This window comes from Salvelinus sp. IW2-2015, unplaced genomic scaffold, assembly GCF_002910315.2.
Source record: "Salvelinus sp. IW2-2015 unplaced genomic scaffold, ASM291031v2 Un_scaffold245, whole genome shotgun sequence".
NCBI lineage: Eukaryota > Metazoa > Chordata > Actinopteri > Salmoniformes > Salmonidae > Salvelinus > Salvelinus sp. IW2-2015.
Window position 1 is genome coordinate 184,427 of NW_019942528.1, and position 11,911 is coordinate 196,337.

The 11,911-nt window shown below is 41.7% G+C and overlaps 2 long non-coding RNA genes across 8 annotated transcripts; one reads left to right on the forward strand and one right to left on the reverse strand.

Moving 5' to 3' along the window:
* Positions 1-298: 298 nt before the first annotated feature.
* On the forward strand, positions 299-6,996 carry LOC112068205 (uncharacterized). 7 transcript variants are annotated; one of them, XR_002893538.2, is made up of 8 exons: positions 299-582; positions 1,448-1,641; positions 1,728-2,264; positions 4,699-4,754; positions 4,842-4,892; positions 5,069-5,366; positions 5,772-5,829; positions 5,903-6,996. It is a non-coding gene; the product is annotated as an uncharacterized lncRNA (long non-coding RNA). The 7 variants fall into 7 exon arrangements; XR_011475127.1 differs by lacking the exons at positions 299-582; positions 1,448-1,641; positions 1,728-2,264 and adding an exon at positions 2,275-2,650; XR_002893539.2 differs by lacking the exons at positions 299-582; positions 1,448-1,641; positions 1,728-2,264 and adding an exon at positions 2,275-2,645.
* Positions 6,997-8,109: 1,113 nt separating this feature from the next.
* Positions 8,110-11,275, reverse strand: LOC139023898 (uncharacterized). The gene is made up of 2 exons (XR_011475128.1): positions 10,720-11,275; positions 8,110-9,798 (listed from the first exon to the last, which is right to left on the reverse strand). It is a non-coding gene; the product is annotated as an uncharacterized lncRNA (long non-coding RNA).
* Positions 11,276-11,911: the final 636 nt, after the last annotated feature.

The window sequence follows — 11,911 nt, forward strand, 5'->3', positions numbered from 1 at the left end:
TGATCTTCCTGTCTGGTTTTGCGCTCGTGCGGTGGAGGAGATCTTCCTGAGCTATACTCAGCCTTGTCTCAGGGTAGTAAGTTGGTGGTCTGTATCTCTCTAGAGTCGTGGGGGCTGTGCTTTGGCAAAGTGGSTGGGGTTATATCCTGCCAGGTTGGCCCTGTCTGGAGGTATCGTTGGCCACAGTGTCCCCTGACCCACCCGTCTCCAATATCTATCCTGCAATAGTCTGTGCTGGGGGGGCTAGGGTCAGTCTTATCTCTGGTGTAATTTTCRTGTCTTATCTGGTGTCCTGTGTGAATTTATGTATGCTCCCTCTCTCTCTCCCTCCGAGGACCTGAGCCCTAGGATCATGCCTCAGGACTACCTGGCTTTGACTCCTAGCTATCCCAGTCCACCTGGTCTTGCTGCTGCTCCAGTWTCTACTGTTCTGCCTGCGGCTAGGGAACCCTGACCTGTTCACCGGATGTGCTACCTTGTCCCGGACCTGCTGTTTTCGACCTTGTCCTCCTCTCTACCACACTTGCTGTCTCGACATCGGAATGCTCGGCTATGAAAAGCCAACGGACATTTACTCCTGAGGTACTGACCTGTTGCACCCTCTACAATGGCTGTGATTATTATTTGACCCTGCTGGTCATCTAAGAATGTTTGAACATCTTGAATAACAATCTGGCCTTAATGGCCATGTTCTGTTATACATCTCCACCCGGTACAGCCAGAAGAGGACTGGCCACCCCTCAGAGCCTGGTTGCTCTCTTGGTTTCTTCCTAGGTTCCTTCCTTTCTAGGGAGTTTTTCCTAGCCACCGTGCTTCTACATCTGCATTGCTTGCTGTTTGGGGTGCTGTTTAGGCTGGGTTTCTGTATAGCCCTTTGACATCTGCTGATGTATGTAAAAATGGCTTTATAAATACATTTGATTGATTGAGATTCATTTGAATTTAATACTTCTAGGATCATGGAATGCATTTGTTCAGATTTATAATAAAAAGGTATTTGTTGCAGGTTGCAGAATTTATATATTTTTCATTTAATGCAACGATATTGGTTGCTGAAAAGTATGTTTTGAATGATTAAAATGACAACAATTTACTCAAGTAAGCCTATGCAATCATCAGGCCTGGACCTACGTCTGTTCTGTGAATTGTTTCTTTCTTTTCCCCAGTGCTGTTCATTTTGGAAGATATTTTTGGTGCCCAGTCCTTCCAAAAAGCATGCAAATAATATCCAGTAATATTGTACTTCTTACTTGAAATAATGATAGTAGTATTGCAATAGTATGTGGTGGAAACAGGCCCACCTCACTGTTTTCCTCAATGGATGAACTCCAGTAGGCCTGAGGTTTGGACGCCACCTTGTGGGTATTAAGGCGTCCGCATGCTTCTCATCCAAAACAGTTTATGGCGTGCATAGATTGATTACATTTTGTCACTGTTTTGGATTTAGGCAAGCATTTTTTCGGCTGTTCGTGCACACAAGATTTTTTCCTGAGGCAAGCCGAAGTCTATACCCCTTCGTCGGTGATTGGTCAGCAGTAGGGATTCTTCAATGAAGTGTTGGTTGTCATTGAACTAGAGAAGATGACACATTGCAACATTGTTGCAAAGGAGGTGCGATGACACAAAAGCGTAAGAATGGCGGTAAGTTCAGACCTTCGACTCCAGAGTGTATACTGTACCTTCGTCTCCTAAATACAAACCAAGTAACTTTACTTATTTACCTTTAGGTCTTCTTGCTCTCTTGAGAATCTCAAAATGGAGTCGGTTGGCAGCGGTGAGCTCTCTGAGTTTGAGCCAGACCAGGATGAAGTGGGCCTACCTGCAGCGACCGGTGTGGTAAAGACTTCCAATGTTTGCCCTGTGAATCCTACCGGAGAAGAATTTGGAATGGTGGGAGTGAGATTTTTGGAAAGAGTGGATTGCTACTTTTTGGCCGACCCATACGTTGTGTCAAGCTGGGTAAAGGGAAAACTGGGAATGGATACATACGTGAAAGTTTCGAGAAGTGGATTTGTTTATTTTTTGTGCATCCTCCACCCAGAGGAAACCTGTGGCGTGCTTTGCTCTCCGGAACGAACGGAGCGCCGCTCAAAGGGGTGCTCAGTGGGGTAGCGTTGAGTGTAGAGGTGGATCAAATGAAAAATAATGTTCCTGGTGTTTGTGACGCCCGCTGTTTAGTGAGACGTGGACCCGGTGGCAATGGCAAGTCTGAGAATACCCTGTCGGTCTTATTGAGCTTTGACACAGAGTGTCTACCTGATAAGGTCAGTTTACTTTATATTTTCTATTCTGTCAGGGCATATGTTCCAAACCCGCTACTGTGCTTTACGTGGCAAGGATTCAGACCTGWTGCAGCAGTGTGTAGAAGGGAGATCCCACAGTGTGAGAAATGTGCAGGAGGGCATAGTCAGAGGGAGTGTACAGTTGGGATAGAGAACGCACTGTGTGTCAACTGTGGGGGTGCCCATGCAGCTGGGGCCGAAGTGCCCTGTGAGAGAGAGACAGGCTGAGATTGCCAGAGTTTGAGTGGGAATGAAAGTTTCCTATGCTGAGGTAGTGAGTAGAGGATAGCCCAAGGGTGGGTGATTCAACTGGAAGCCCCCCAGTGAGAAGGCCTGAGAGAGATCCAGAGAGGATGAGTTTTAGTAAGGTTGGATTTCTTTTGTTTATTGCCATGGTGATCAACTGCACTGCGCAGCGGAAATCACAGAAGATACTGTATATGTGGTAGTTGAAGCAACAGATACATATTTTGCGGTGAGATTTTAGTGCAGCAAATCTACAAGAAGTTTTGAGAGAAGGGGTTACATCCTCCCATGCCGGCGGCCTGGTGTAGGATCGTGGTTTTGGGGGGGATAGTGTATCGGTGCAGGGTTAATTGGTGCAATTTAAGATTTTTTTGTATGTGACCCAAATGTGGGCGACTAAGACCTAAAAACGTCAAAATTAGATTTGAGTAAGATGAATTCAGACTATTTTGATTAAGTACACACTTGCTACGGCAACTCGAGGGACAAACTGTACTATTGCCGCTTTTTTCTCTCACCACTTTCCTAACCTTAACCTCAGTCTCCTAACCTGCTATGAAAGTCACTTCTAGTAGCTGTATCGAAGTGGCGTGAAATGTGTTTCTCAGTTCTCTTCGTCCTGGCAATTGAAACAGAAGTTTAGTCTGTATTTTTTTAATGTAACCTTTATTTAACTAGGCAAGTCGGTTAAGAACAAATTCTTATTTACAATGGCTAAGTGGTATTTTGCATTGGTTACCCATTGAAGTTGTAATATTTAATGCATGCAATGGAAAAGGCTGTACATATCTTCAACAACCTCAGGATATCTGACATTGTTTAAACTCTTGTAGACCAAATTTATGAGACGTTATACGCGCCGTATCGTCAATTGGACATTCGGAGACTTGTTCCGAAGCCACTCCTGCGTTGTCTTGGCTGTGTGCTTAAGGTCGTTGTCCTGTTGGAAGGTGAACCTTGGCCCCAGTCTGAGGTCCTGAGCACACTGGAGCAGGTTTTCATCAACGATCTAGCTGTACTTTGCTCCATCTTTCCCTTGATCCTGACTAGTTTCCCAGTCCCAGAACAGAAGTTATTTCGACGACAAACAGCCACCTCAATCTGCAAAATGTAAACCTATCAATGGCATGAAGGCTACTCTAGAGAAAAATTATAACCGGATGACCCACATTGAAAAGTAAAATGAGGATCATGGCGAAACGCTAATACAACAAGACCAGGCTATTAATACTTAATGGGCCAGGTAGAGGAATTGCAAAAGAAGGGAGAATTGTTGGTAAACCTTTTGCGTCATAATAATATATTCAAATTTTGGGGGTCTCAACCAATGCAGAAAGAGGGCAGAAAATGTCTACATTTGTGGACCAGATGGTGAGGGAGTTCTTGGAAATCGATGCTGCTACACCTTTGGTCATGGAGACAGCCCACAGAACGGCAAAAAAAAAGATATGCCGACTAACACCGTACCCAAACCGTGCCATTGTGCGCAAATTGATTTTGTTCCCCCACACCAAACGCGACCACGACACGCAGCTTAAAATATCAAAACAAACTCTGAACCAATTGTATTAATTTGGGGACAGGTCGAAAAGCATTAAACATTTATGGAAATTTAGCTAGCTTGCTGTTGCTAGCTAATTTGTCATGGGATATAAACGTTGAGTTATTTTACATGAAATGCACAAGGTCCTCTACTCCGACAATTAATCCACACCGAATAACAGAATAATTTCTAGTCATCTCTCCTCCTTCCAGGCTTTTTCWTCTTTGGACTATATGACATCTAACTTTTCATTGTTTCACATAGCGAGTCTACACAGCCTACACATAGTATATACAATAATGAAATCACCTGGTACCAACATACATGGCAAGTCAAGAAAAGCCATTGTAACTTGTCCACACTGCAAACGGTAATTTAAAAACTTCAAAACACATTTACGAAGAAAGCATACACATTGCTTTGAAACCGTGTCCAAGGAAATATTTTTGGCATGTGAGTGCATTGATGTGAGAAATGGTGTTTGTAGTCAAATACATTTTCTGGTCGAGCAACACCCATACATGTTGTGAAAGAAACTTGGGCTAATTCAGTTCCAACTGTGTTCAAAACTGTTATGCATGCTGAAGTATAAAAAGTTGTTAATGTACTTTTTTACACTGCGTTCAGAAACATTGCTCGGATCTTGTCCCCTGGACCTTGGAGGACTTTGTGTGGATGATCAGGTTAGATATTCCTTTAAATTATTCCACTGAACTGTACCATTTGATTGTCATTCCTTTATTGAAAAGTGTACCTTGTTCACACCACAGGGCCTACCAAAGCAAGGTTTCTCAAACAACTGTGGGGTGTTTGTTTTGATGGTAAGATGCTGGCTATTCACTATATTATAAGTCCTATTTTCTGTTATAACAAAGTTATTTTCTGTGCTTGCAGCATGCAACGCACACTTATTGCTCATACTTTGTTTATTATTCTTTACATTCTTTGGGACCTATTTCCTACAGTTTTTAACACTACATATATCAAACTCCTGCAGAGCTGGATGCTGATGTGACGTGGTGTGTCTTCTACATCCTGAAATATATTCCTGGAGGGGAGTTTTATTAGTTATAATAACTAACATAACTATCAAACTTAACTTACAGTATGCTCTGTACATTGCTATGGAAGCACAGTGTGATTTCACTGAGGTATGTATAAATTATGAAATTCTCATCACTAGTGGATATGTTTTTTGGGATACTCATCCGATTGTGTGATTTTCTTTTAAAGGAAAACATGCAGCAAATTCGGCGACGGTGGTGCCTAGTTTTCCTGCAGAACTTTCCCACGCCGTAAGTCTTGAACATTAAACTTAATTTGCATTCTTAATCATTTTCACTGTGGCCAGGCTGACCTGAATATATGTTCATATTGAATGTACAGTGGGGCAAAAAAGTATTTAGTCAGCCACCAATTGTGCAAGTTCCCCCACTTAAAAAGATGAGGCCTGTAATTTTCATCATAGGTACACTTCAACTATGACAGACAAAATGAGGGGGAAAAAATCCAGAAAATCACATTGTAGGATTTTTTATGAATTTATTTGCAAATTATGGTGGAAAATAAGTATTTGGTCACCTACAAACAAGCAAGATTTCAAGCAAGATATTTGCTCATCTTTTTAAGTGGGAGAACTTGCACAATTGGTGGCTGACTAAATACTTTTTTGCCCCACTGTATGTCATTCACTCACTAAGGTCTGAAGAAGAGAGGTTGAAAGATGGAAAAAGGTGGTGAAATCAAAACACACTACAGGTAGGTGTCATGATGAGTGGTATAGTCTTAAACCAATGTTTAGACTTACCCCCCCCCCCCCAATATATTTCAGGATGATGTAGATGTCACCCCAGGAGGTCACATCAGCATCCAGCTCTGCAGGACCAGGTACTGTATAGGCTATTAGCTAAAGTAAGGTGCATTCCTGTAAACACATCCCTACAGGTTCCCGTACATTACGTAATGACCACAATCTGTTTTCTTTCTAGACGATACTGAAAACATGCGCTGTGAACTGGGTAAGTAGTCTGTGTGTAATACTGAATACTTGACAAGATATAATAGTTGTGATGACTTGTTGAGTAGTTATCGATATCACTGAAAACCCCTTTAGTAATAGTGGCTTTTGTTTGCATGGTGGTATTGTGAAAGTGGGGTGTAATTTGTCTTGATCACCCAATGAGGCACTACTCTTAATATTTATTATTTTTCTTCAAGGAAGCAGATGTTCTTCTAAGGGACACCCTCGAGTCAGCAAGGTGGTGCGAACGCCAAACATTTAAAGGCACTGTTTCCCTCCCTAGTGTAATTGGGATGGACGGGGAAGACCGCATTACAACCCTTAAAGAACTACAGTTGTATGATGGCCTGGATGAAGAGGAAACTATTCTCCTCAAGGAACCAGTCATGTTACAGAGAGATTGAGATGTTCTATGTGGAGGCAGTTGACAACAAGAAAATGACTGTCTTTGCCTCTTCTGAGGAGCAGGAGTGAAGACATTTTTGAGGAGTGGTCAAACCTCGTTTTTGTCTGCTGTGTAAATTGTGTTATGTTGTTTAGTAAAGATGACGTAGAAGTCACCCGAGTCTCTGATCTCTTTACTGGAGCTGGTATAACTTAATGTACAAAGCACATTCAGCTTGTCAGTATGTCTATATGGTATAGTCTGTCTCCATTCTCATGAGGAAAGTAAATAGCATTATAAATCAGAATAGGTAGTAACAGTAAATGCTCAATGAAATATAATTCAAGTTAACATTTATCAACAATTTTAACAGTACATGACATACATAAGTCTGTTCACAACAACATCAGTAGCTTGTCTCATAGCATGAAGCAAAACGTGTTAACATATCTGCTGGTACCACTTTATAATATTTCTTACGATCATCAAAAATTAAATACGTTTGAATTCAATATGTGCCTTGCGCAAACGTGTGTGTTCAGTGTGTGACTGTCATATCAGATGGACAAAAAGGTGGGCGGGGTCAAACGTTTGACTCCGTCCACATTGAGACCAGCCCTGAATTGCACACTGCAGCCAGGGATACTTGCATATTTTGGTGCGAAGTTCTCCATGTTAAACAGGACATCACAGGTGTTATTCAACCAGACCCCATGCCATCTCCTAGGTATTGTTCCTGTGGATACACTCCAATCCTCTCCATTTAAATTGATAGATTCTTTAAGCAACCGCAATGAAATGTGTAACAAAATGCTGGGAAAATGAACATGCACCCTCAAGATGTGGTTAGGTCTATGCGGGGAACTTGTTGACATGGAGAGAATTACATCAATCTTGCAACATAGGTAAGGTCATCAAGGACAACCACCCGAGCCACTGCCTGTTCATCCAGAAGGCGAGGTCAGTACAGGTGCATCAAAGCTGGGACAGATTGAAAAACAGCTATCTCAAGGCCATCACTGTTAAATAGCAATCACTAACACAGGGGCTGCTGCCTACATACATGAAATCATTGGCCACTTTAATGTTCACATTACTCATCTCAACACTGTATATTATACCATTTATTGCATCTTACCTACACCGCTCAGTCACTGCTCATCCATATATTCCATTACTTAGATGTGTGTATTAGGTAGTTGTGGAATTGTTAGATGTTACTGCACTGTCAGAACTAGAAGCACAAGCATTTCGCTACACTCACAATAACATCTGCTAACCATGTGTATGTGACCAAAAAAATTCGACTTGAAGGTGTCTGGTCAAAGTACTTGATATATCGTACAGGTCTTATTCTGTAATTTGAGGTTTTTCTGTGGCTCTATCCAAATTGTATTCTTATTAAGACTCTTGAAATATTTGCTCTATACAGCAAAAATGTACCCTTAACATGTGCATGTAATTACTCTTTTTTTTTTAAGACAGCAAAGATGTGTATATGGTATATGCTCTTGAATAAAAATGTGGTAGAAAATAAGTAGTTGATGTGTGGCTGATGTATTGTTCCATGAACAGACACTTATAAGGGTTGTATATTTAACACATCTGCACCAAAACAAATTACAAATGGTAATTGGTCTTACATATAAAACAACTATTGAAATAAGTTTAGGGGAATACACTGTCATTCAAACCTGAAAACAAAGTGCAAGTTACATTGCTGTAAGAACCATAACATTATACAACATTCATCTCAGGGATATTGAAATCAAAATGGATTTGGAAAGACGTGATAAGAATAAGGCATTTAATAATAATAATAATTAGGCATTTACATGGCTGTTCATCCATTCCATTAGGCCTATAGCCTTTCACATGAAGAGTCAGAACAGAAAGAATTTAAAAGCCAAACATTATTTTTGTGTTTACATTTCCAAGGCCATGAATCAACATGCAGGATGTATGGGATAAAGGGAACACCCCCTATATACATAGAATCACTGGTCACTTGAATAATGTTTACATACTGCTTTACTCATCTCATGTATATACTGTATTCTAGTCTAATGTATTTTAGTCAATGCCACTCCGACATTTCTCAKTCTAATATTTATATATTTCTTAATGCCATTCTTCCATTTTTAGATTGTGCATTGTTGTGAATCGTTTTTAGATACTACTGCACTGTTGGAGCTAGGAACAAGCATTTTGCAACAAAATCTGCTAAATATGTGTGTGACCGATACAATTTCATTAGATTTATATACACTGCAGTTAGAAAGTATTCAGGCCCCTTACCCACATTGTTATGGTACAGCCTTATTCTAAAATTGATTAAATTGAGAGAAAATAATCTACACACACACACAATACCCCATAATGACTAAACAAAAACAGGTTCAGAATTTTTTGCAAATGTATAATAACCTTAAACAGATAAAGTATTTATATAAGTATTCAGACCCTTTGTTATGAGCCTCAATTTAGCTCAGGTATATCCTATTTCCATTGATCATCCTTGAGATGTTTCTACAACCTGATTGGAGTCCACCTATAGTAAATTAAATTGATTGGACATGATTTGGAAAGGCACACACCTGTTTATATAAGGTCCCACAGTTGACAGTGCATGTCAGAGCAAAAAACAAGCAATCAGGTCGAAGGAATTGTCTGTAGAGCTCAGAGACGGGATTGTGTCGAGGCACAGATCTGGGGAAGGGTACCAAAACACTTCTGCAGCATTGAAGATCCCCAAGAACACAGTGGCCTCCATCATTCTTAAATGGAAGACGTTTTAAACCACCTATACTATTACTAGAGCTGTCCACCCGGGCCAAACTGAGGAATCACGGTAGAAGGGCCATGGTCAGGGAGGTGACCAAGAACCCGATGGTCACTGACAGAGCTTCAGAGTTCCTCTGCGGAGATGGGAGAGCCTTACTGAAGGACAAACATCTCTGCAGCACTCCACCAATCAGGCCTTTATGGTGGAGTGGCCAGGCAGAAGTCACTCAGTTAAAACCACATGACAGCCCGCTTGGGGTTTGCCAAAAAGTATCTGAAGGACAATGAGAAACAAGATCGATGATGAAAACCTGCTCCAGAGCACTCATGACCTCCGACTGGGGCGAAGGTTCACCTTCCAACAGGACAACGACCTAGGCACACAGCCAAGACAACGCAGGAGTGGCTTCGGGACAAGCCTCAACGGCCTTGAGTGGCCCAGCCAGAGCCCGGACTTGAACCCAATCAAACATCTCCGAGAGACCTGAAAATAGCTGTGCATCAACGCTTCCCATCCAACCAGACAGCTTGAGAGGATCTGCAGAGAAGGATGCAAGAAACTCCCCAAATACAGGTGTGCCAAGCTTGTAGCGTCATACACAAGAAAGATCGAGGCTGTAATCGCTGCCAAAGGTGCTTCAACAAAATACTGAGTAAAGGGTCTGTATACTTATGTAAATACATAATTTTTTTGCACAAAAAAATAAAAWAAAWTTTTTTTTTGCTTTGACATTGTGTAGATTGATGAGGGAAACAAACTATTTAATCAATATTCGAATAAGGCTTTAACGCAACAAAATGTGGAAAAAGTCAAGGGGTCTGAATACGAATCAACTGTATTTGTGCCAGATAGTCAACTACTATGGTAACATGGCATGACAATTATACAGTAGGACTTGGCAAAACAGCATAAACGGATCTGGGATCAGGCTAGCAAAATGAACCGTTTTGATCTGAAGCACACTTTCTGGAAGAAAGGGTTATTTTGAAAGGCAAAAAGTGTCCTACATAGAACCATATCACTAGCATGCTCTATTGCAGGGTGACTTTCAGAATTGTTTGTTTTAATCTATTTTTACATGTACACTGATTAGTTGATACATCTTATGCTACACAAAGAACACATTTTTCTAAACTAATCCAATCTGTTAGTAGTTGGACTTATTGCACTCGTTAAATGCAAATATTGTCAAAGAAATAAAATGTTAAAGGATAATAAGGCTGGTGGAACCGTTCATAGGTGGTTCTAGGAAGAATCCTCCAAAGATCAAATGGTTCTCAGTAAATCCCTTCATAGAACCATATACAGAGGCTTATGACGAACCCTACATAGAGGGTTCTAGGTAGAACCKTTTTCAAAGGGTTCTGCCTAGCACCAAAAAGGGTTCCCCCCACTTTTTTTTCTCCCTTAAGATATTCACCTTCCTGTCCTGTTACCCTGGCCTATTGTAGTGCTCACCTTGGCTGTGAGGGTTTGTCCTGTGAGGTCTGGTTGTCCCTCAGACATGTCTGCAGCATCAGCAGGATGTTCTCCAGCCCGTGTCACCATAGAGACAGCTTCTATTGACTACCTGGTGCACAGGTGACATGTCTACAGTGTCATCACAACAGTCCACCACACTGTCCCAAAGAGAGAGAGATAGGAAAGTATTTTATGAAGTATAGTGTATATACAGTGCCTTTGGAAAGTATTCAGACCCATGGACTATTTCCACTTTTACGTTACATGCCGAACCCTAAAATGGATTACATGTTATTTTTTTCCTCAAACTAAACAATAGCCCATAATCTCAAAGCAAAAACAGGTTTAGAAATGTTTGCTCATTTACAAAAAATATCACATTTACGTAAGTATACAGACCCTTTACTCTGTAGTTTGTTTTAGCACCTTTGGCAGCGTTGACAGCCTTGAGCCATCTTGGGTATGACACGACAAGCTTGGTACACCTGTATTTGGGGATTTTATCCCATTCTTCTCTGTCTTGGCTGTGACTTAGGGTCCATTGTCCTGTTAGAAGGTGCACCTTCACCCCAGTCTGAAGTCCTGAGCAGGCTTTCATCAATGATCTCTGTACTTCGCGCCATTAAATCTTTCCCTTGACCCTGACTTGTCTCCCAGTCCCTGCCGCTGTAAAACATCCCCACAGCAAGATGTTGCCACCAACATGCTTCACCGTAGGGATGGTGCCAGGTTTCCTCCAGATGTGACACTTGGCAGTCAGGCAAAAATAGTTAAATATTGGTTTCTTCAGACAAGAGAATCTTGTTCCACATGGTCTGAGTCTTTAGGTGCCTTTTGGCAGCCTCCAAGCCAGCGGTCATGTGCCTTTTACTGAGGAGTGGCTTCCCGTCTGGCCACTCTACCATTAAGACCTGATTGGTGGAGTGCTTTACAGATGGTGGTCCTTCAGTAAGGCTCTCCCATCTCCACAGAGGAACTCTGTAGCTCTGTCAGAGTGACCATCGGGTTCTTGGTCACCTCCCTGACCAAGGCCCTTCTCCCCCGATTACTCAGTTTGGCCGGGCAGCCAGCTCTAGGAAGAGTCTTGGTGGTTCCAAACGTCTTAAATTTAAGAATGACGGAGGCCACTGTTCTTGGGGACCTTCAATGTTGAAGACATTTTTTGGTACCCTTCCCCTGACCTGTGCCT